At 40.4% G+C, this 22,003-nt stretch overlaps 1 protein-coding gene and 1 non-coding gene across 4 annotated transcripts in view; one reads left to right on the forward strand and one right to left on the reverse strand.

Annotated features, from left to right (window-relative positions):
- The window catches only part of LRBA (LPS responsive beige-like anchor protein), a 554,160-nt gene that overhangs the window by 35,023 nt on the left and 497,134 nt on the right, over nt 1-22,003 (forward strand). The gene's annotated exons all lie outside the window — the stretch shown is intronic.
- LOC132534798 (small nucleolar RNA SNORA70) lies at nt 6,971-7,104 on the reverse strand. The gene has a single exon (XR_009546497.1). It is a non-coding gene; the product is annotated as a small nucleolar RNA SNORA70 (small nucleolar RNA).

Here is a 22,003-nt window from a genome sequence, read left to right on the forward strand (position 1 = left end):
CATGTGGGTTGAATTGTTTTGCATTCCTATGAGCAATACATGATGGTGGCTGTTTAGTCACAGCTTGTATTGTCAAGCTTTCTATGTTTCTGCCAGCCTGTTGGGTGTAAATTCCTATTTCAGTAGTTTTAACTAGCATTTCTCCTATGAATGACTTTCAGTATCTTACAATTAAAGACCATTTTTAGCCATGTGGATGCTTATATATTTTGTCCGTTTTTAGATAGAAATCTGGATCTTTTTTTGTCATTAAGAATGTTTTGGGGACTGGGTGGTGGTGCACCTGGTTAAGTGCACATATTACCAATCTCAAGTACCTGGATTGGAGCCTCTGATCCCCACCTGAAGGGGGGATGCTTCATGAGTAGTGAAGCAGATCTCCAGGTGCCAATCTTTTCTCCCCTTCTATATATCTCCCCCTTCTCTCTCAATTTCTCTCTGTCCTATCTAGTAAATATTAGAAAGAAAGAAAATAATAATAAAAGGAAAAATGGCTGCCAGGAGAGGCGGATTTGTAATGCTGGCACTGAGCTCCAGTGAAAACCCTGGTGGCAAAAATAAATAAAAAAATAAAAAATAAAAAAGTAAAAATAAATAATAAAATTTGGTGGTGATACAGTGGATAGGATATTGAAGTCTCAGGTATGAGTTTTGTCCCTGTCATCACTTGTGCCAGAGTGTTGTTTTGGTTCTTTGTAACCCTGATAAATGTTAAATGAACAAAAACATTTTTTTTGGGGTGGGGGCATAGAAGACATCACCAGGTAGAGCATGTCCCTTGTCATGTGTGTGACTCAGGCCCTGGCACTGCATGGAGGTGCTGTGGTGTCTCTTCTCTCTGACTTACTGTCTCTGGATGGAAAAAAAATAAATGTCCCAGAGCAGTGAAAACATGCATGTGTGGAATCTGGGTCTCAAAAAGAGGTCCCCCCCCATTTTGTTTTCTGTAAGGGATTATTTCTGATTTATGTTGCAAATACTTAATCCCAGTTTACTATTAGGTGTTTTATTGTGTTCTGCCATGAAACTTTTTTTTTTAAGTTCAATATATTCAAATGTAACATCCTTTTTTTTTTTTTTTTCTTTTTGGTTGTAATTGTATTGACTAATTAGAAAGATTTCTCCAAAATTTAGCTTCTGTAGAATGGCACCCTTTCCCCACGTATTATTTACATAGCTTATTTTTATATCTCTGACCCACTTCTCTGTATGGTCTATGTAATAGATTAAATTTCTCTGTTTTTCACATGGTTTCTTAATCTTACACTGAAAACTAACTTTAATTCAGTGACTTAGGGCACTTTCTTTTCTAGGAATTTGGTGTTTTATTCTGCTGGTCCATTGCTAGACATTTCTACAAGTCTGCTTATTCAGGATTTAGTTTCACACTGTTTGATTTTAGAGACTTGGATATATGCTACGTTGTCACCTGTGTTATCACTGGGGTATGATAAATGCGTGATCAATGCTCCACTCCTGGTGTTTGCCCCTCTCTCTCTGTCTCTTGTCCTTTCTTTGAGAGAAGTGAGAAGGAAAGGGCTGATAGGGAGAAAGACACCTGCAGCACTGCTCCACTGTTTGTGAAACTTGCTTGCAGGTGGGGACAAGGGACTTGAATCCGGGTCCTTGGACATGGTGAACTGTGTGCCTGTGTAGTACACTGTAATATATTGTGGTGGTAAAATGCTATCTTCATAGCTCTTTTTAATGTTTTTCTAATTCTTATGAATTTATTTTTCCTTAGTAACATTAGTATCAGTATGTCCAGTTCTCTTGTAAAGTCCCTGTCCCTTGTAAAGTTTTCTTTTAAATTTTTTTTAGACATGCTTTCCCACCATTTTGGGTGTTACATTTGTTTTGTCCTTTTGTCCTTGTGCAGTGCTGGGCAACAAAACCAGGGTTTCACCCATTCAAGACATGTCTTCTACTTGTGACTCACTTCTGCCCGTTATTGATACTTTTTTTGGAAACATACTGCATTTGTCAAATATCTTAGGTGGAACTGGCATCTAATTGTAATTGAGACATTTTGACTTAGAACACAGAGCAGCTTTCCATTATCAGGTCTACTTAAAATATTTTATTTGTGGCTAACAGTACATTACAAGATTGTAAGATTACAGTGTGTAGTTCCACTCCATACCTATCACCAAAATTCTGTGTCCCCATACTCTACTTCCCAAAGATAACCACCATAGTTCTCATGAAATCTTAGTTTGTTTGCTTCTATTTTGTTTTAATATTTTATTTATTTATTGTATTGAGACAGAAATTGAGGAGCAGGGAGGTAGAGGGGGAGTGGAGACAGACGTCTGCAGCCCTACTCCGCAACTTGTGAAACTTCCTCTCTACGGGTGGGGCCTGGGCATTTGAACCTAGGTCCTTGAGTATTGTAGCATGTCTGCTCTACCGGATGCTCCCCCCCCACACACACACTCTTGCAAGTTCCTGTGTATCAGTTCTGTAGATTCCACATGAGTTGTCTTTCATTGCTTCATCAAATCTACTTTTGTTCTTCTCAAGAAAGATAGTTCGTGTATGGATCTGTTCTTTCAGATTAAGACTTAACTAAGGAGAGAGTGATCGAGAGTATCCATGTGTTGTGCTGGGCATCAAATTGGAGACCTCACACCTGCATGTCCTGCATACTACCTCTGTGCCACCTGATTGGCTGCCCTTTGGAGTGCCTTTTCTTTGTTTCTAATGTGGCACCAAGGAATGAGAAGAAGATCTCACACTTGTGACACCAGCAGTGACTGCTGTCTCCAATCCATTTATGTACTTATTTGTTTATTTATTTATTAAACCAGAGCACTGCTTTGGTCTGGCTTATGGTGGTGCCAGGGATTGAACCTGTATCCTTAAGGCCTCAGGCATGAAATTTTTTTGTATAAAAACTCCCTATTCCCCTCTCCAGCCATTTAAACTCTAGCATGTGGACTGTCTTATAATCTCATAGTCCCCATATGTTTCTTACTAAGTTTATTCTTACTGTTTCTTTTACTCTCTCTTTTGTTTTTTATTTTTCTTTCTTTTTTTTTAAAAATATTTATTTTATTTATTCCCTTTTGTTGCCCTTGTTGTTTTTTATTGTTGTAGTTATTATTATTGTCGTAGTTGTTGGATAGGACAGAGAGAAATGGAGAGAGGAGGGGAAGACAGAGAGGGGGAGAGAAAGACAGACACCTGCAGACCTGCTTCACCGCCTGGGAAGCGACTCCCCTGCAGGTGGGGAGCCGGGGGCTCGAACCCGGATCCTCACGCCGGTCCCTGTGCTTTGCGCCACCTGCACTTAACCCGCTGCACTACAGCCCGACTCCCTGTTTTTTATTTTTCTAGTTACAGTAAGTTGTCAATCTATTTTTATCTTCTTACCGGTTTGTTAGCAGTAAAAAATATTTTTCTGTACTTATTAAAAGCAATCTTTCAGACTTAAATGGACATTTTTTTCCTTAAACTAGAGATTAGTTTTATGTATACTTACAAAGGAAACTATAAACAAGATAATTGTCTAAGGTACCTTAAAAATTGCTTGATATTAAGACTCCAAGTCTTCTGAATCACTTTTAGGGTCAGAGTTCTTGCTATCTGTTTACCTATCCAATATCAGCCTCCTGGGCATCAAAAATGTTACTGGTGCAGCTTTTTCTCATCACCTGTGGGGCTTGTTTCCAAGTCACTGTTACATATTGTTCAAATTTGAAGTACGGTGCTTTTTTGATTTTATCAGTTGGTGTTAATGGAAGTTTCTAAAGACACATAACCGGGGCACATATTTCTTTCTCAAATGATATTTAAGTGGTTTCTTGACAAGAATGGCTGCATTGTCCAGAAATAACAACCAGGTTTTAACAGGACTGACTGCTAACAGAAATCATAAAATGTAACTTGTTCTGTTTTAGAGACTACCGAGATAGGAAAATAATGAGCTTCAGATCAACAAAATATAGCATGTAGTTATGTTTTCTTGTCTACACATAGCTTTATAATAACTACCATCATTGTCTTCAAAATCATAGCTTACTTGATTGAAATTCTCTTTTATATGAATTAATGTTGGGTTGGGGAGACAGCATAATGGTTTTGCAAAAGACTTTTTATACCTTAGTCTTTAAGGTTTGAGGTTCAATCCCCAGCACCACCATAAACCAGAGCTGAGCAGTGCTTTCTCTCTCTCCATTAAAAAAATAAAATATAGGGAGTCGGGCTGTAGCGCAGCGGGTTAAGCGCAGGTGGCGCAAAGCACAAGGACCAGCATAAGGATCCCGGTTCGAGCCCCCGGCTCCCCACCTGCAGGGGAGTCGCTTCACAGGCAGTGAAGCAGGTCTGCAGGTGTCTGTCTTTCTCTCCCCCTCTCTGTCTTCCCCTCCTCTCTCCATTTCTCTCTGTCCTATCCAACAACGATGACAACAACAATAATAACTACAACAATAAAACAACAAGGGCAACAAAAGGGAATAAATAAATAAATAAAATAAAAAATAAAATATTACAAAATCTAAAAATGAATTAGTGTTAATAAAAAAAAGTCAGTGGTACTGATAGGAAGGACTGCCAAAGTGGGATGAAGGATATGAATTCTGCCTAGATTAATCATTTTTCACTTTTTTATTTCTTAATCTTTGGGTCTGGAGGAGGGGCACATGCCTTACCAGCATGCAGCCTGGTTCAAGGCCTGCGTCACATGGAGGTGGTGTGGCGCACTGTGGACAGGATGTTTCTGGTGCTGTGATGTCTCTCTGTCCTTATCTGAAAGAGAAAGCAGCCCTGGGGTTGTGAAAACATGTATTCATTTGTTCCTGACTTAACATAAGCACACAGAATTGACTGGTTTAAATAGCTACTTTCTAAAGAAGGCATATAGATTAACCCCTCAAAAATATGTATATATAGTTGAATTAAAAAAAGGCATAGGTGACAACAGACACTTAGAAAGGTGTCCACCATCTCTTAGTATTAGGGAAATTCAGATCAAAATAATGAGATATTGCTTGGTATCTGTGAAATACCTAAAAAGGAAAGAAACCTGTGTTGGAAAGAATGTGGAGAAAAGGGAACATTTTATATTTATTTTGGATAGAGACAAATTCAGAGGAAAGGCGGAGATTAAGAGGGAAAGAGAAAGACACCTGCAGCATTGCTTCACCATTTGTGAACCATCCACCATGCAGGTGGGGGATCCGGGGCTTTGAACCTGCTCCTTTGCACATTGTAACATGTACCTTCTACCAAGTGTACCACTGTCCGGCCCCCAAACATGCCCCCCAAACCACAGAGTACTGCTCAACCGTGACTTAAAGTGATGTAGGGGGAACTGAACCTGGGATTTTGGAGCCTCAGTCATGAAAGTCTTTTTGCTTAACCATATGCTTGCTGGAAATGGAAACATCTTTTTTTTTTTTTTTCTTTCCCCAGTGACAATAGGTATTGACGCTTCCATAACCACTTGCTGTTGAACATTTGGATTGGGCATACGGGGGGTGGGGACAGAGGAGGATGGCAGCACTGCTTCATCATTTATGGAACTTCGCTCCTTTGATAGTGCTCCATACCATCTCCTGGCCCCTGATATACGCATTTTCTTTCTTTTATTTTCTTCTTCTTTCTTTTTCTAAAGATTTTATTTATTTATCAGTGAGAAAGATAGGAGAGAAAGAACCAGACATTACTTCAGTACATATGCTGCCTGGGATTGAACTCAGCACCTCATGCTTGAAAGTCCAATGCTTCATCCATTGTGCCGCCTCCCAGGCCACCCTGGTTGATACTCATTTTCTTAATGAGTCACAACAAATTACACTGTTTTCCTCATTGTGTGGGATGGTCCTAATGAGATTTATGGTATGTGTGACATCCTTACAGAATCTGACTGATAATAGAATGCATTTTAAATTTACTTTGGCACATTTTCCCCCCTCCTTTCTTTCTTTCTTTCTTTCTTTCTTTCTTTCTTTCTTTCTTTCTTTCTTTCTTTCTTTTTGGTACCCCTCCCCCCAAAAAAAAGTAAGTGAATTTCAACATACTATTTGGTGCTGGAGAATTAATCTAGAGCTTTGCATATGTGCACTGTACCACTGCTGAATGGCCTCCCTACCCATTTTTGTTTCATTATATAGAGAGAAGGAAGGAAAGGGGGGAGTAAGAGTGGCGGGCGGCAAGACACACACTGTTTCACCATCTTTAGAGCTCGCCTGGTGCTGACTGTGGTACTCCCACATGGTGCTAAGGTTTGGACCCAGGGCCTCATCCTATTAGGTGAGTTATCTCCTGGCCACCATATTACTTATTTTAAATTATATATATATATATATATATGCTGGAGATTGAATCCAGGGCCACTTAATATATATGGAGAGTGCAAGATACCTATGAGTTGCATCCCCTATCATTACATAATACTTGTGATGAGATAGAGTCATTATAAATCTTTGATGGAGGTTGGGGCAGTAGTGCACATAGTACCAAGCTCAAGGACTCGCCTAAGGATGCTGGTTCTAGCTCCTGCTCCCTACCTGCAGGGGGTTGCTTCAGAAATGGTGAAGATCTGCATGTGTTCTATCTTTATCTCAATTTCTCTCTGACCTATACTGTTAAAAAAAAAAGGAAAAGGAAAAGGTGGCAGAGCTCTGGGTCTCTCAGCAGTGCAGGACCCAGCACTTGTCCAGCGACCATGTAGGGATGTATTTAACCTCACAGCCATCTGGGATGAGGCCCTTTTCAGCCATACTATCTTCAGATTCATCCATGTTCAACTTGCTGAGATGATGGGGAACTTGAACTTGGTCCTGTACAGGGTCTCCATCACATGTTTCTTGCTCTGCAGCTTGGTACAGAGGGACATAACCTAGTCACTATACACCCTGGTCACCACGCCTGCCTGAGACTTTGTAAAGGCATCACACATACCTGTGTGTAGCCTAAGATTGGGGACCGTATAGGGTCACGCTTGAAATGAATGCTGCATGGGAAGGCCTGTCTCCAAGGTCCCTGAGGACAACCTGTGCAAGCAAAGCAACAGCCTGCAGACATCACCCAGGAGGCTGTTTGTAACCACTGCACTGGGGTCCCTGGGGAGGAGAGCATGGTTGGCTTCACTGGCTGTGAGAATAATGAGCTTTTGAGTTTACTTTTGGAGGACTGTATGAGGTAACTTATAGAATACGACCCTTACTGTTTTGATGTCATCTTAAAATGTTAGAAGACACAGGAACTTTGAGCTGTCAACAGCATTTAGTGTTTTACTTTTTAAACAGTTTTAAAATGAATACTTATTTAACATTGGTTTATAAATCACAAGATTTCAGGTGTATAGTTTCACATCCACATCTGTGTGCGTGTCTAACTCACTGCACGTGCACCACTAAGGTTCCTGTGAGTATTCGGATGTCTTTAAATACCTCAATAAGCCTGTGTATAACCCTATCTAATAATAACTCAGTAATGCAGTTTCCCCCTTCACTCTAATTTTTAAGTACTTCAGTGTGTATGTTTTAAAGTCAGATTGAAAAAAAAATCAAACCACAGTGCCAATGTCAACGTGCGTTCTTCTCCTGTCTGAGGTTTTGGGTTTGATCCCTCTTGCTCTTTAAGATTTTATTGTTAAATATCATGGTCTTGATTTGAATCATGAGCCAAGTTGGGTATAAACATTTTGTTTGATTTATAAGTGTCTTAACTTTTTATAATTTGTAGATTACATTAACTCATGTCTATTTTTCTATCTTTCTCTCTTGGCAGGGATTGAACCTAGAATATTATTGTTTGCAAAGTATGCACTGTATTACAAAGCTTACACTCCCTAGTCCCTTTTCTTGCTACCTACTTTTATGTAGCATTTGGGTCATCTATCCTATAGAAATTTCCATGGTCTGGATTATTTCTTTTTCAGTTAGGGAGAGCCCCCCCAGTGCTCTAGGGGGTGGGGCTCAAACCTGGACTTCACATTTAATGAAGCAAGCACTATCTAGGCGAACTTTTGCCAGCCCTTGTGAGAATTCTGTAGTGGAAGATTCTATGCTTACATATAGTTTTGTTTTTTTTTTAAGAAAGAAAACTTGAAAAATTCACAGCCATTATAATTCAGACATCTTTTTATCTTATGGAACATCAATTCTGAGAAAAGGTTACTTTAACACTTTGATTTTACATTACAAAGTACTGACTGAATTGTGCTTCTTTTGAGGTATTAGTGTAAAACGGAAAGACTAGACTTGTTAATTAACAAGACTGGCTGTTACCAATTTTTAAAAAATTATAATTTCTATCCTGAGTTTGTCATTCTTTCTAACACTGTCAGAAGATACTTGAACAAACTATTACTTTACAAAAAATGAGTTCATGTAATCTGAATCCAGAGTGAATGTGACACTGAGGCTCTTGGGTGAGTCTATATTGCTTCGGATGAAATTTCAGGTAGGAAATAACTACATTGTTGGGTATCAGTTACACAAGTTAGTATATTCCATTTGGTTACTTTAATTTTACACAAGGAGCAAGAGAAGCTAGCAAAAATTATTAGTCTTAGTTTTTTCATGCATAATGCCTGCATTTTATTTTATTTTTATTTTATTTTACTTTATTTTATTTTATTGTTTTATTTTACCTCCAGGATTATCACTGGGGCTCGGTGCCTACCCTAGGAATCCACTGCTCCTGGTGGCCATTTTAACCATTGTTGTTGTGTTGGTGGCTGTTGTTGGATAAGATGGAGAGAAATTGAGAGAGAAGGGGGACAGAGAAAGATAGACACCTGCACTCCTGCTTCACTGCAAGGGAAATGACCTCCCTGCAGGTGGGGAGGGAGAGGGGTGAAGGAGGGGGGCTGGAACCAGGATACAGTGAGAGATGGGGACTATCTTACCCAGTAAAGACTGCAGGAGACTTGGGGTTTGTGCCTCAGCAGCACATGGGGATTCTCTGGCCAGGGCTAGTGAGGGAGCCCATGGATGGTGGAGTGGTGCTGCAGTGTCTTCTTCTGTCTTCTCCTCTTTTTCTCATTCTTTCTCTCTCTGCCTCACCTCTTGCTGTAAAATAAAAGGTTGACCCAGGGGTGCTGTTCAGTGTATGGTGCAGACACAAGACGCTGGTGAAAAAATGGAGCGAGCATGCTTTGAAAATATGCTGTAAACTGTAGAGCTAGCTTTTGTTTTGTTATGACTTATTTTACTTTGCATAGAATCAGGCACAGTTTGTGGTCCGGGAGGTGGCACAATGGATAAAACATTAGACTCTAAAGCATGAGGTCCTGAGTTCAGTTTCTGGCAGCACATGTACCATAGTGATGTCTGGTTCTTCTTTTCTCTCCTCGTATGTTTCTCATTAATAAATAAATAATAAAAATATTTTTAAAAGAATCAGGTACACTTCAATTATATTTCTGTCACTTCTGCTTTATTAAAAATTATTTTCTCTTTTGTTGCCCTTGTTTTATTGTTGTAGTTATGATTGTTGTTGTTATTGATGTTGTCGTTGTTAGATAGGACAGAGAGAAATGGAGAGACGAGGGGAAGATGGGGAGAGAAAAACACCACAGACCTGCTTCACCGCCTGTGAAGCGACTCCCCTGCAGGTGGGGAGCCAGGGGTTTGAATCAGGATCCTTATGCTGGTTCTTGTGCTTCCCTCCACGGGCGCTACTGCGCGACCGCTGACTCCCCCCACTTCTGCTTTTTTAAAAAATGTATTCCCTTTTTGTTGCCATTGTTTTATTGTTGTAGTTATTATTGTTGTTGTTGATGTTGGATAGGACAGAGAGAAATGGATAGAGGAGGGTAAGACGGGGTGTGTGGGGGGAAGATAGACACCTGCAGACCTGCTTCACCGCTTCGAAGCAGACCCCCCCTGCAGGTGGGAAGCCAGGAGCTTGAACCGCGATCCTTACGCAGGACCTTGAGCCTTGGGCCACGTGCGCATAATCTGCTGCACTACCGCCTGACTCCCCACTTCTGCTTCTGACCTTGGGGAAGCCATATACTCTTTCGGATCAAGTGTCTCTATCTGTAAAATGGGAGTAATAGGAACAGCCTCATAGGGTGGCTGGAGGTTTTGAAAATAAAGCCTGACACGTCCTTCTCAGAAGCTCCCAGGGGTAAATCTTACTTGACAGTGATGTTTGATCCTGTTAAAGTGCTGCTGAATTCAGTTTCAGTATTTGAGTATTTCTGCATCTGTATTCATAAGGGATCTTGACCCATAATATTCTTTTCTTATAGTGCCCATGTCCAGCTTTGGTATTAGGGCGGTACTAACCTTGTAAAATCAGTTTGGAAAGTGTTATAAATAAGTTGGGTGAAGAGTCGGGCGGTAGCACCGCGGGTTAAGCGCGTGTGGCGCAAAGCTCAAGGAGCGGTGGAAGCGGTTCGAGCCCCCGGCCCCCCACCTTCAGGGGAGTCGCTTCACAGGTGGTGGAGCAGGTCTATCTTTCTCTTCCGCTCCTCTCAGTTTCTCTCTGTCCTAGTCAAGAACAATGACAACAATAGTAGTAACAACAACGATAAACAAGGGCAACAAAAGGGGGAAAAATAGCCTCTAGCAGCAGTGGATTCGTAGTGCAGACACTGAGCCCCAGCGATAACCCTGGAGGCAAAAAAAAAAAAGTTGAGTGAAGGTTGAGATATAGTGATGTCTACCTTGGGGTGTGAAATTGTACCCTCATAGCAACAATAGCCCTTTAAATCAACATTTTTCAATGAAAATGATACTGAAGAGGGCTGGATGGTGGTACACCTGGCTAAGCACACACATTACAGTTTGAAAGAACTTGGGGGTTCAAGCCCCTGATCTCCACCAGTCCGGGGGAAGCTTCATGAGTGGCAGCTTCATTGCCGCAGGTGCCTCTCTCCATCTCTGTCTTCCCTTCCCATTCGAGTTCTGTCTCTGTCATAAATAAATATTTGAAAAATTTTTATTCATAAAAATGAAAAAATTATATTGAATTTAAATAAAAAAACAACTTTCCCCCTTTAACTCTCCAGTTTATGTAAGAATTTTAGAAGGATTAATATTCTTTGAATACTTTGTGGGAAGTGAAGTCATTTGACTCTGGGCATTTTTTTGTTTAGTTTCTTTAATAACACAATATCTTACCTTTTATGGGGTCTGTTTGACTTTCTTATTCATAATGTAGTCTTGGTAGTTTGGCTGTTTCTAAGAATTTCATTTTAATTGTTTTTATCAGAGCACTGTTCAGCTCTGCCTTGTGGTGGTGGGGATTGAACCTCAGAGTCTCAGGCACTGAAGTTTTTTGCATAACAGTCTATCTTCCCTTACCCTGTTTCTAAGAAATGACTATTCCTTCTGTGTTACTCAGTTTGTGCTAATATAGTTATTCTTAGTAGTCTCTTAAGATTCTTTGTATTTCTGAGGTATTAGTTGTAACCTTTCATTTTTTATTTTTTTCATTCTTTTCTTTTTTTAATTGTAGCTAAAGGTTGTCAGTTTTGGTTATCTATTAAAAAACCCACTTTTGAGTTTCACTCACTGTTTCTTTTTTTTTTTTTTGGTAGTTTTTTTATTTTTCAATTTATTTTTCAAAATGTATAGTAGGGTGGTCCAGGAGGTGGCGCAGTGGATAATGCAGTGGATTCTCAACCATGAGGTCTCTAGTTCAATCCCGGCAGCACATGTACCAGTGATGGCTGATTCTTTCTCTCTCCTATCTTTCTCATGAATAAAGAAATTCTTAAGGAAAAAAAAAGTTAAAAAAAAAAGTACAGCAGGTGCTACTTGTTCATGCATCTTTCACCAGCAGCTGGGGCATCTCCACCCTTGTTTGGTGTTTTTGGTGTAAATTACTTGAGCTCTGTGTTTTGATACGAGCTTAACAAGCCCTTTACTGAGCAGCAAAATCCACCATTGCTGTGTTAAGTCACTCACCATTCTGTTGCTTTCCTAGTGCCTGCTCTGTTCTTCGCTTCCATCTACTCATTTTGCGTTTATTTAATTCAGTCAGTGATAGGGATAGAACTCAGGGCCTCAGTTGTGTAAAGCAAGCCCTTTACCATAAAACTGTTTCTACCTGCATTATTCTTAAAATTGCATGTAAATAGAAAATTACCTCAAAATATAGAGATGGAAAATAATTTCTTTTGGTCATCACTGGGGCTTCACTGCTCCAGGCTTATTTTAGTTAAAAAAAAAGGGGGGGGGAGGGAGCAGTGGGCAACCAGTTAGGCACCTGCGTCACCAAGTATAAAGCCCCAGGTTTGAGTTCCTGCTCCTCATCTGCAGGGGGGACACTTCACAAGTGGTGGAGCAGGTCTTCAGGTGTCTGTCTTTCTCCTTTACCATCTCCCCTGCCCTCTCAGTATCTCTTTGTCTTGTCAAATAAAAATAGAAAGGAAGAGAAGTGGGGGTGGGTGGCAATGGCCATTGGGAGCAGTGGATACAAAGTGCTAGCACTGAACCCCAGTGAAAACCCTGGTGGCACCAAAAAAAGGGGGGGGGACACACCCACACAAATACCAACCACAGTTTCCTCAAGTGCGGTGGGGCCAGCTCAGACCTGGGGTCATGCCCATGACAAAGCAAGTGCAGTATCCAAGTGAGCTATTTTGCCATCCTGGTTATTTATTTTATTTTATTTTATTTTATTTTATTTTATTTTATTTTTGCCTCCAGGGTTATTGCTGGGACTCGGTGTCTGCACTACAAATCCACTGCTCCTAGAGGCTGTCGTTTCCTTTTTGTTGTCCTTGTTTATCGTTGTTGTTACTATTGCTGTGCTTGTATAGGACAGAGAGAAATAGAGGAGGGGAAGACGGGGAGAGATAGACACCTGCAGACCTGCTTCATCTGTGAAGCGACCCCCTTGCCGGTGGGGAGCCAGGGGATCCTTATGCTGTTCTTTGGGCTTCACGCCATGTGCGCTTAACCCACTGCACCACCGGCCAGCCCCCTATTTATTTATTTTAAATTGAGATCAATAAATTGAAAGGGAGGTGGGAGAGAGAGACCAATGGCACTTTTTCACCACTCATGAAGCTTCCCCTGTAAGTAGGGGGCACTGGGGGTTTGAACCCAGTGCCTTATGCACTGTAATGTGTGTGCTCAACCAGGTGCACCACCACCAGGTCCCTGGCTATTTATTTTTTTTAAATAACTATGTGAGGTCTGACTTTGTCATTGGATTAACTTCTACTGATTGTTTCAGGTTGGGAAGAAAAACATATTGACCTAGATGAATCATTCATTGGTAGGAAACGAGACCTAAATGAAAGGGGAAGGAGACTCACGAGCACAAATTGAGAAAACACCTGAAATTCCTATTATCCCAGTTTCTTTAACTCCCCTCACCCTTTCCCATTCCTATTATCCCAGTTTCTTTAACTCCCCCCACCCTTCCCCATTCCTATTATCCCAGTTTCTTTAACTCCCCCCACCCTTCCCCATTCCTATTATCCCAGTTTCTTTAACTCCCCCCACCCTTCCCCATTCCTATTATCCCAGTTTCTTTAACTCCCCCCACCCTTCCCCATTCCTATTATCCCAGTTTCTTTAACTCCCCCCACCCTTCCCCATCGAAAAAGGGGTGGGAGGGGAATCTAGGTATATTTAATCACTTTCTCCATATGTAAAAAAAAGTGTTGCCATATAATATATAAAAAGAAGATTAAATATCTGTTGATCACACAGCTTAACTATATATCCTATTGACTCAGATCAAACACTTGCATTATAGAATATGCAAATAGGAACCTTCAAACAGGAAATGAAATTTTCTAAACCCATTACATAACTTGAGATTCATGTGTGCACTGAAGGCTAATAAATCATTTAAACCTTCATACACATAGCCTTTTTAAATTTGCATTTATCTACAGTAAATATTGCCATGTTCTTTAATCGCCCGCTAGTTCAATCTAGCAAACTAGTGATTTATAGCAATGACATATTTTAAAAATCAGAAATCTGTCACTGTGTGACAGCCAGTCACAAGTCCACTGAACTTACATTACTCTGAATCAAAACATCATAGGCTACAAAAGAGATAGCAAAATGTCATACATTCCATCATCAAATCAATTCAGTGTTTCAGTTTAATTATATGCTTATGACTGTTTAAATCTATAATATCACCTACACATTAAGAGCATATATTACTTAAAAAAAACCTAAACTGTATTACATTATCATTCCTTTAGTGCTTCCAAACTATTTTTAATTACATTTTTTATATTTCTAGTTTACAGTTTGAAGACTCTACAAATTCTTATTTTCAATAGCAAAACATAGAATATATAAAAAGAACCTATTCTCACTACAGAATGGAACTTTAAGGTCTTATAGTAAGTTCAACCAATAGTCTTATGTAGGGAGGTCTACCTGATGTGAAGACAAAAATAGTTTGCTGGAAATACAGGGGAAAACTGGAAACAAACTAATGTCCACTGTAATATTAGTAGATGCTGTTTTTGCCTATAGTGTACTCATCTACCTCTCACCTCCCAATCGAGAGGGAAGGGAGAAATAGAGATACCTGCAGTACTGCTTCACTGCTCACGAAACTGCCCCCCCCAAAGTGGGCATCTGGGGTTTGAGCCCTAGGCCTTGTCCATTATAACATGTGTACCCAACCAGGTGTACCGTCTCCCAGCTTGTATTTGCAGATTCTTCTAGAAATACATAGTACCCAACACCCAGGTGTGAGAGAGAATGCTTAGGTCAGGTCCAGCACTGCTGTGCTGGTCATACGATTAATCCAGGGGTGAAAATATGTTTTTAAATCAGGCCAATAGAAATCATTACCAAGACTTTTTTTTTTTTTTTTTTTTATGTAGTACTGGAGATTTACAACACCATTTTTCTCTTTTCTTCCTTTTTTTTTTTTTTTTTTTTTTTAACCAGAGCTCTGGCTTATGAAGGTGCAGGGAATTGAACCTTGGACTTTGGAGCCTCAGGCATGAGAGTCTCTTTGTATAACCATTATGCTATCTACTCCCACCATACCAGAACTTTTTTTCTTTAATTGGGAAATAAATGGAAGTGTTGGGGTTAGGCTTTTTGGGTATGGAAAGAAAGCCTTAATTGGGAAATGGAAGTGTTGGGGTTAGGCTTTGGGTATGGAAAGAAAGCCTTCATCACGAAGACATGCCGGGATGATACCAGTTCTAGTTCCATCCATGTCCACCTGCTTCACAAGCCTCATTTAGTGAGCTATCCTGCATCTGTGTGCTAACAAACCTCTTACACTTAGGCTGGATTGACATTGTTTCTTACAACCAAAAAATTCCAGGCAGTTTAAAAAACAGGAAACTTGCAGAATTATGGCATATCCATACAGTTGTGTGCAAGAAACCACTTAATTATTCTTAGCTTTTTTTTTTTTTTTTTAAGGAGAATTATTTACCAGAGCACTGTTTAGCTCTGGGTTATGGTGGTGCTGGGGATTGAACCTGGGACTTCAGAGCCTCAAGCATCAAAGTCTTTTGTATAATCATTATACTGTCTCCCCAGCCCCAAGCAGCCTTTTTTTTTTTTTTTTTTTTTAAAATAAAGCCTTTTATTCTTAATACTTTTCCACTTACAGTTTGTGTTTGACCCAGTATATTTTTTATAATAGTTTGTGGCACTTCTATGCTACCCAATATAAAATTCACACCCCCAGATTTGCCAGTAATTACCAAAAAGCCTCAAAAATAAAGGGACTGAGTGATGGATGGCACACCTGATGGAGCACACACATTACTAAGCCCAAGGACCCAGGTTTAAGCCCCCCAGCCCCACCTGCAGGGGAAAACGCTTCACTAGTGGTAGAGCAGTGCTGCAGGTATCTCTCCTCCCCCCTCACTAATCTGTCCTATCAAATAAAAAATAAAAATAAAATTAAAAATAAGAAATTAAGATGGGTCATGTAATCAGTGACGTCTCAAAATTGGCAGCTTTTCCCCCCTTAGTGCTTCACAGAAGAAAAGTAGATATTATAACTGAGGGCAGCTTACTTTTGATAAAATGCATTAACCATGAGCAAGCAAAAAGGCCATACAGGGCCGTAAACAAAACAATGGAGAAAGAAAAAAAATGACTGTAAATACATTTGTCAACATTTAAGCACATGTAAATAACATGAACATACAGGATAATAACTGCAGTGCTATGATTTATAAGGAATAAATTTTTGTTCTCAACCAACTTTTCAGGCACCTCATTCTAAACTCCTTGGAAATTTCTAATGTTAAGAGGAATAAAGATGTCTTTTATAACAGAAATGAACCTTGGAAAGTCCCAGGGTGACCTAAAGAGGGGGCGTGGTTGCTAGAGGAACCTAGTGGTAAGAGGGTTGGAAATTTCATTCCCACTCTCAGCCTCCAGAGAGGGGAAATGGGCTGGAGGTTGAATCCAGTGAGTTAATCATTCATGTCCACATGATTAAGCTCGCTGAAAAACTTAAAAGCCTTGTAGTCAGAGAAGTTGTGGGATGATAACATTGCAATAGGAGCCTAGAGATGGTATACAAACTGCTTCCCTCTGCCCACATTTCTTGCCCGTGCACATTTTCCACTTGGCTGTTATTGGTTTATTAGAAATAAAATAAATTAAAAGTAACATTTGTAATAAACAAGTAACCTAGTAAACAAAATGTTTATTCAATTAATAGAACCCAAGGAGGAAGTCAGGGGAACCTCTGATTTATAGCCAGTCAGTAAGAATCACGGGCACCAACTTGATTTTGTAACTGGCACCTGAACTGGTCAGGAGGGTACAGTCACAGGACCACACTTTAGCCTGCTAAGCATCCTGTTATCTCAAATAAGAACTGAGCCGGCACATTGGAATTGGTACTGGAACCTATAGCAATCAAGCACTTACTAAGAAATGTTTTGGATACTCATACATGGTGCATTTCAGACATATTCCAGATGCTGTGCAGAGGTTCACTTGGGCACATGTGATGGTGGGGATTGAATGCAGGACCTCAGACTTGGGAGCCCAATGCTTTAATCACTGCACCATCATCCAGGCCACTGTCTATTTTTATTGCAGTAATTATCATTTCTTTTATATATGAAGCCATAGTCACTCAGCTGAATTATTCTAGACTTAATGTTATATAGTTCCAAGCCTAAGATCTATTATTATACATTTAAACATTTTATTCTTAATATTTTAGATAGGGTATATATTTTGATTAGTTCTCAAATCACAAAATGAAACAGATAGTCTATTCCTCAAATACTTTGATATGTAGTGATTTAGTATATTATTCTGGATATTCTTCTCAAAATATGTATTTGAAAATCAGTTCTCACAATTATAACCCACCATATTTATATTTCATTTTTTATTAAGTTATCTTTATTTATTGGATAGAGACAGTCAGAAATTGAGAAGGAAGGGGGAGATATATATATATATATATATATATATATATATATATATATATATATATATATACAGAGAGAGAGAGAGAGAGAGAAAGACAAAGAGACACCTGCAGCCCTGCTTCACCACTCACAAAGCTTTCCCTCTGCAGGTGGGGACTGGGGGCTTGAACCTGAGTCTTTGTACACTGTAACATGTGCTCAGCCAGGTGCGCCACCACCTGGCCCCTATATTTAATTTTTTTACCTAAACATTAAAACCTGCCTCTTTTCAGAGCTTATGTCATTTTGTTTGAATACATGTTATATATGAAGCCTTTACTCTTTTGAATCTAAGTGTTTATTTTATTTTTATATTAACAGAAATTACATGTTGAAAGGGGTTTGAATCCAATTCCCACCACCAGATTCTGAATCTTCACTCTCCCCGTTGCAGTCCTCCACAGTCCCCCTAAGGTTGTAGACATGGGCCAACCATCTTCTCTACCACTGTCTGTCCGCATGTACACATAGCTGCCCCTTCTTTTTCTGATTCACTCCTCTCTTCCCCTCTAAGCCACTCGTGACATCATGACCACCTCCATGTGTCCCTCTCCTTTTCCTTCTCTCTCTGGGTGCTGATGGAGCTGGAGTGCAGAGCCCTCTTATCTTCCTCCTATCACTTCTCCCCCGCTGAGAGCATGGCTCAAGGTAATTCTGGCTTCTGTAGCTGCTTTTCTGCTGAGCATGGGCATTGACAGGTCATTGTTATTATTATTTATCCCATTAAAATTATTGTTCTTGATGTATTTACACAATGAGTAAAGTAGCTACTGCAGTCTGTATATTATTGTAGTTCATGGGACATGCTGGTCATCTTTTTTACTCCTATTTGGTTAGTGTTTATCACTTTGTGTGGTACTTCCAGTGAACTCTGCTCTTAAAATTTTTAGATACTGACAGAGGGAGTGGCCAGAGGGGGGGGGGAAAGAAACACCACAGCACATATGGTACTTCCAAGTGCTGCTAAGGATTTGAACCTGGGTCCTTGTCCTTGTACAGGTTGTAAAGTGTGTACACAACGGGGTGAACTATTTCCTAGCCCCTAAAAAGAGAATTTTTAAAGACTCAAAGTGAATTATAGTCACTCAAGTTAAATCCACAGTTTTCAATCATATTTTAAAGAGTGGCCAGGGTAGTGTTTTCTGATGACCCACTTGTCCTTTTATGCACCATTTTTTGAACATCTATATATTAGGTTTGTGTTCTGCTGAAAGTAGTACAATGTTTCCAATAATGTCTCCTAATAGAGGTTTTTTCTCATATAATGAGTTGGGAGGGAGGCAGTTCTGGCATTACTGATTCTCCCTAATAGTGCCTTTTATAATTTTATTTATTTATTTATTTATTTTCCCTTTTGTTGCCCTTGTTGTTTTATTGTTGTAGCTATTATTGTTGTTGTTATTGATGTCGTCATTGTTGGATAGGACAGAGAGAAATGGAGAGAGGAGAGGAAGACAGAGAGGGGGAGAGAAAGATAGACACCTGCAGATCTGCTTCATCACTTGTGAAGTGATTCCTCTGCAGGTGAGGAGCCAGGGGCTCGAACCAGGATCCTTACAGTGGTCATTGCGCTTTGTGCCATGTGTGCTTAACTCGCTGCACTACCACCACTCAGTCCCTTAATAGTGCTTTAAGAGCTCCACACTTTCTGCCTTTCTCCCTGCCACTTTAAATTTATTGAAATTTATTGTGTCTTCCCCACCAATGTGTCCTGGAGCTCAGCTTCCCCAGAGACCCACCCTACTAGGGAAAGAGAGAGGCAGACTGGGAGTATGGATTGACCAGTCAACACCCATGTTCAGCGGGGAAGCAATTACAGAAGCCAGACCTTCCACCTTCTGCAACCCACAACGACCCTGAGTCCATACTCCCAGAGGGATAGAGAATGGGAAAGCTATCAGGGGGGAGGGGATGGGATATGGAGATTAGGTGGCGGGAATTGTGTGGAGTTGTACCCCTCCTATCCTACGGTTTTGTTAATGTCTCCTTTCTTAAATAAATAAATAAATAAAATTATTGAGTCTTTTCTATCCTTGTGTCTGTATGCTTCAGGTTACCAAGATGACTATTGCACCTCTGGGCATCATATTAGTGATTTCTAGATAAGGAAGAATGTAGCAGGTCAAAAGCCTCGACTAGTTATTGCGTTGCTGGAAAAGTCATGACTTTCTTACAACCCAGTCCATCTGCTTTTCCCCTGCCTTTATTATCATTATTTTTTTTATGTCCTGTTCTTCTTCTAGCGTTTGCCCTTCTTCCGTAGCCAGTCAACAGCGTCAGGTTGAGCCTGATGTCTGCTTGTTGCTGGCTTTGAAAGTGACTGGGATCCATGTGGATTCAGTCGGCTAGGAAGGATCGTCAGTTTCCCCAATAAATGGGTACTCACGGGATGCACCACGAGAAGGTCGATCCAATGCATCCCATTTATGTCCTGTAATACTAAAGCTTCCCAGGAGCACCTTTCAGCACTTCTCAATCTCTTAGAATGGGACAGCTGCTAATGCTGCTGACAAATTGAGCATTTATTTATTTATTTATTTTTGTCTTTGTGGTTACAGGAAAACAAAAAAGCACAGAAGAATGAATTTAAATATTTGAGTTCTCAAATATTTTTATATGTAGAATTAACAGCTCATAAAAATTAGTTAATGTGGTGTCTTACTCTTGGAGTAGAAGTTCATTAGTCTGAGACTTTGAGGAGCACGTGCTGGGCCAGGCTAGTCTGTAATGTCTTTTTCTTTAAAACAAATATTATTTATTATTGGATAGAGAGAGAGAAAGATTGAGGGGAGGGGGGAGATGGAGAATGACAGATACCTCTAGCTCTACTTTACCACTCGTGAAACTTTCCTCCTGCAGTGGGGAGCAGGGGCCTAAACCCTGGTCCTTGTGCATTGTAGTGTGTGTGCTTAACCAGGTGCACCACCGCCTGGCCCCTCTAATAGCTTTTCTAACTGTCAAATGTAGGCTTTGTATTCTGTCAGAACTAAGGTCTACTACTTGACACCTTGAGGGTTCAAGCTACTTTATGGTTCAGGGTCCTCACCTATTAAATGGAAGGAGAAGGAGTTGTGGTTTTTGAGAGGTATTTAAATTACTCATGTAAAGTTGATATACGCGATCACTGAGCTACATTCTACATACTATCGATAATATAGCCCGTAGTAATCACTCAGTAATCACACACATGCATATTGTTTTGTATTGTTAGCTTAGGTGTCCCAGTCTAAGAGATGGAGAAGTGCTGAAAGGTGCTTCTGGAAAGCTCAGTATTACACGATATAAAAATGATAATAAAGGCGGGTGGGGGGGCAGATGTACTGGGTTGTAGGAAAAGTCATGATGTGTTCTTCCATTGTTCTCTGCAGAAGTGCATCATGACAACAGGATAACTGGTTGAGCCTTATCTTATGTACATGTGTTCTCCTGTTGTTTGGCTTTATTACTATTTTCTTCAGATTTAAAATTCAAATAGTGGGGGTAGGTGGTGGCACACCCAGTTGAGTACACATTTACCATGTACAAGGACCTGGGTTTGAGTCCCTGCTCCCCATCTGTAGGGGGGAAACTTCATGAGAAGTGAAGCAGGTCTACAGGTGTCTCTTTCTCTCTACCTCTGTACCACTCCCTCCCCTCTCATATTCTGTTTAATTAATTTATTATTATTATTTCCCCAGAGCACTGCTCAGCTCTGGCTTATGGTAGTGCAGGGAATTGAACCTGGAACCTCAGAGCCTCAGGCATGAGAGTCTGTTTGCATAACCATTACACTATTTCCCCTGCCTACCCCCTCCCATAACTTTTTTGTCCTAGCTAATAAGTAAAGAAGGGGGAAAAAATTCAAATAGCATGGACATATATAGAGTAAACAAGTTTGCCTCAACTACTGCTGACTGATTTATTTGTAATTATATTAGTCACCTGTTGTATAACAAACTACACCAAAACCTTGCAGGGAACATTAATTAGCTCACAGTTTCTGTGCGTTAGGAGTTCAGCAGGTTTAGCTCTATGGTTCTGAGTCTGGTTCTCTCATGAGGTCACACTGTAACATGTGAGCTCAACCAGGTGCACCACCACCCACCCCCGTCTCATGAGGTCACATATGTATACGATGTTGGTTGGAGGTGGTGCCACTTGAACACTTAGTTGGGGTTGGAGGACCTGCTTTCAAGGTTGCTTCCATGGCTGGCAAGTCAGTGCTGGCTGTTGATAGGAGGCCTTGGTTTTCTCCAGATGGGCCTCTCACCAAGCTGCTTGAGTGTCCTAACACCGACGCTGACTTATCTCAGGATGAGTGACACAGGGAAACACCTGCAAGTTGTATGAAGTCATTTCTTCTGAAATCTGTCTACACATCTGTCACTCCTTATTTAATGTGACAGGATATTGATTTTTGTTTCTTTATTTATTGGATAGAGATAGCCAGAAATCAAGAAGGGGGGGTAATAGAGAGGGAGAGAGACAGAGACACCTGCAGCCGTGCTTCATCACTCGTAAAGCTTTTCCCCTGCAGGTGGGGACCAGGGGCTCAAACCTGGGCCCTTGCACATTGTAATACATGTGCTCAACCAGGTGCACCACCATCCAGCCCCAGGATATTTATCTTACTTTAATTTTGTCATGAAAATTTCAGCAAGGGAT

The sequence above is a fragment of the Erinaceus europaeus genome, chromosome 19, assembly GCF_950295315.1.
Source record: "Erinaceus europaeus chromosome 19, mEriEur2.1, whole genome shotgun sequence".
Classification (NCBI taxonomy): domain Eukaryota; kingdom Metazoa; phylum Chordata; class Mammalia; order Eulipotyphla; family Erinaceidae; genus Erinaceus; species Erinaceus europaeus.